The sequence below is a fragment of the Malurus melanocephalus genome, unplaced genomic scaffold (assembly GCF_030028575.1).
Source record: "Malurus melanocephalus ecotype Western Australia unplaced genomic scaffold, MMel_1.1 scaffold_1303, whole genome shotgun sequence".
NCBI lineage: Eukaryota > Metazoa > Chordata > Aves > Passeriformes > Maluridae > Malurus > Malurus melanocephalus.
In genome coordinates this window covers 36,133-40,048 of record NW_026624535.1, presented here as the reverse complement: position 1 = coordinate 40,048, position 3,916 = coordinate 36,133, and positions in this window count along the sequence as shown.

The window sequence follows — 3,916 nt, the reverse complement described above, 5'->3', positions numbered from 1 at the left end:
CTGACCCTGCTGCCACTTCAGCACATTCCAAATGGACCATGAAAGATGAAAACACGAAAAGTAAATGCAAAAACTGAATGAAAACTCCAAGTGTCCTCGGAAATTATGCCCAAGGACTGAAAAAAAGAGCTCCCAATGAAAAATAAATAAACAATAAATCAAACCTCCACCAAAAATAGATGACTTTGGATATAGCACAGATGAAKCCATCATTGGAATGCAATAGCAAAGTTGGCATCAAACTCTATTTAAAATTATAATGTCCGTGTCTGTGCAGCGAGGGAAAGCCAAGTCTTTTGAGGAGCTAAAGAAAGGATGAGACAAACAGCCTCTCCTGCTCTTCAACCCCAGGAACGGAACCCTGAACACAATGTCTACATCAGCAGGAGAAATTCAGATCAGTAACTGCCAGCCCTGCACAACCTCGTTCCCTTCAAAAGCTTCGTCTCATTGTAGTCACTGGATTTATCTCTGGAGTAAAGATTACTCCAGTGAGTAAGCGCTGCTGAAGTACAGCTAGAAACCATAAAAGTGAACTGCAGCACTTCCCAGAGATTCTGAAGAGGGTTTCTTTCCTTTTCATCTCTGTGTGGGCTTGAGCATCTCCTGATTGCCTGCATGAAAGAGTTTTTGTTCCCTGATTTTTGTGCATTTTCCCTCTGCCTCTTTCCAGCTGTTGCCCACTCAGCAGTGGGGTCTGTGATCCCAGGTTGTCCCAGCACGGTCCCCACAGAGGTGACAGAGCCAGGAGCCACCATCAGTCCCCTTCCATCTTGGGGTACCCTCTCTGTGTCTCTTCCTGCTCAGCCCTGCAGACAGACACTTAACCCCTCTGACATCATAAACATGAAGCTTCTATTGGCAGGTGGTTTTTTTTTTATTTTTTTTTTTTCTCTCCAGAGCCTCCTGCTTTTTTCCCCTCACCGTTTTTCTGTTTTTAMGGTTTTCTCTTGCAGTGAGGATGCACAGAGGGTTCTGTGCTTTGCACGGCACCTGCACAGTGCAGGTGACCCCAAGAAAGGGGAAATTCCATCAATCCCCAGCACCATCAGGCTGGGGTCACTGTCTGAGATGAGTAAAAGGAACTAATGTCAACACAGAGCCTCACTGTTGGTAATTTATGCACAGAACTCCATCACCTGCWGGCTGCAGCGTTCTGCTGGTGCCGAGAGCACGGACAGGCAGTGCAAACACCTCTTTGTGGCTTTGTCACCTTCTGTACCCTGTGCCAGCACTATGAAACCTCATTCAGAAAATCCTCCCTGATGGGATGCTCAACCTCACCGAGTCAAACGTGCCTAAATTCACTCAAAAACCACAAAGAATAAATCTGGGGCTTTTCAGGAGGGGACAGGGCTTTTTCACCAGAGCAGATGCTCACTAGAGGAGTCCTGGAATGGTCAGGACCCCGAGAGTACATGCAGAGCCAGGACCTGCCTCAATCTTCTGCCAGGATCAGGGGTGTCTGAGTGCTCAGAGGGGTCCCAAAAGGCACTCAGAGACAGAAGATTCTGGTGTTTGATGGAGCAGTGTGTCTGTTACCAGGGTTCCCACAGTGAGATATTGCCTTTATGAAAATTTGGAAAGCCATAGCTGGAAAGGGGGCTTTACACACTCTTTACTAACTCCATTACTAACTCCATTACTAACTTCATTACTAACTTCATTACTAACCTCATTACTAATTTCATTATTAATTTCATTACTAATTTCACTGCTAACCCCATGGCTGGAGGGCTCTCCTGACAGCCCTGTGCCCTCCAGGCAGCCCCAGGGTGGCACAGCAGCTCTCCCCACGCAGGGTTTGAGCTCTGGGGTGTGGTGGAGATCTCTGCTGTCACAGGAAGGACACAGAGGGCAGAACAGGCTCGTGTTTGTGTCCATCCCAACGAGACAGAGCAGCAGAACACCCCTGGACACTGTCCATCCATGACATGTACTCACTGCAAGCCATGGCACAGCCTCAGACAGGCACAGGGATGTGGACATTGAGCCTGACTGTTCTGGGAAAAGCTTAGCACCAACTGTGGTTTTACTGTTCAACTTTTAAAGAAGTGGACTGCAGAAAAAAAACAGAAAAAATACTTTACAAGCCTTTCCAGCAGCCAAGAGAGCCTAACCCTGGGCATGCCTTCCTGAAAGCGTGGTGACTGTAAAACAGGATGATTCTACAGACACGGGGCTGCAGCCACTGCTGTGGGCAATCCTTCTCATCCCATTGGAGCCCAGCCCCTCCTGGAGGCTGCTCAGACACAAAGTTGTGACCCAAAAACAGGGAACACACCACGAGTGTGATCAAAGACCTTTCTCAAAGAGTTCAGTTGAGGAAAGAAAGCAAAGCACTTCGTCCATCACACCAGACACTGTCAGCAACATTAGATTGTAGCTGGTGAGGATGGAAACAAAACAAAACTGGCACAAGTGGAGGTTTCCTGCCACGCTGCTTTCAATTCCCCAAAATCCGCCAGTGCTGAGAGGTCTCTGCTCACACTGCATTTGAAATATGATCCCTGCAGCTCTTTAGTGCAGATATCCCAATCTGCCTGGGCTCTCCTGCAGCCAGGAGGAGCAGGTGGAACACAGACCTTGCATCCTGAGTGGCACTGGTGAGGATGTCCTGCTCAGTTTGGGCAGAGTGGCACACTGACCGTTTGCCATCGGCTGCTGATGAACCTTTTGTTTTAATCAGACACATCCACCACAGGCATCACACAGGACAAGAGGTCCAACACAGCCTGTGTCCCTCCGAGGAAACACAGCATGGTCTGCATCCCTGGGCTGCTCCTGAGCTGAGCTGTGATGGAAAAGACATCATCCTCAACATCCCTGGGTTCTCCTGAGCTGAGCTGTGATGGAAAAGACATCATCCTCAACATCCCTGGGCTGCTCCTGAGCTGAGCAGAGACAGAAAACACATCACCCTCTGCATCCCTGGGCTGCTCCTGAGCTGAGCTGTGGTGGAAAAGACATCATCCTCTGCATCCCTGAGCTGGTCCTGAGCTGAGCAGAGATGGAAAACACATCATCCTCAGCATCCCTGTGCTCTCCTGAGCTGAGCTGTAATGGAAAAGACATCATCCCTGGGCTCTCCTGAGCACAGCCCGTGTCCCTGCGAGGAAACACAGCATGGTCTGCACCCCTGGGCTGCTCCTGAGCAGAGTTAGAAAACACATCACCCTCAGCATCTCTGGGCTCTCCTGAGCTGAGCAGAGACAGAAAACACATCAACTTCAGCATCCCTGTGGCTGCTCCTGAGCTGAGACATAAAACACATCACCCTCTGCATCCCTGGGCTCTCCTGAGCACAGCCCGTGTCCCTGCGAGGAAACACATAATCCTCAGCATTCCTGGGCTCTCCTGAGCTCAGCAGAAACAGAAAACACATCAACTTCAGCATCCTTGCAGCTGCTCCTGAACTGTGATGGAAAACACATCACCCTCTGCATCCCTGGTCTGCTCCTAAGCTGAGCTGTGATGGAAAAGACATCATCCTCAGCATTCCTGGGCTCTCCTGAGCTGAGCTGTGATGGAAAAGACATCACCCTCAGCATCCCTGGGCTGCTCCTGACCACAGACATAAAAGACATCATCCTCTGCATCCCTGGTCTGCTCCTAAGCTGAGCTGTGATGGAAAAGACATCACCCTCAGCATCTCTGTGGCTGCTCCTGAGCTGAGCAGAGATGGAAAACACATCAACTTCAGCATCCTTGCGGCTGCTCCTGAGCTGTGATGGAAAAGACATCATCCTCAGCATCTCTGGGCTGGTCCTGAGCAGAGACATAAAACACATCACCCTCAGCATCCCTGTGCTCTCCTGAGCTCAGCAGTGAGGTGATGCCCCTCTGTGCCACCCCCTGCATTAGCACGCACCAGCTGAAAGGATGGAGCTTGCACACCCAAACATTGTTCCAGGAC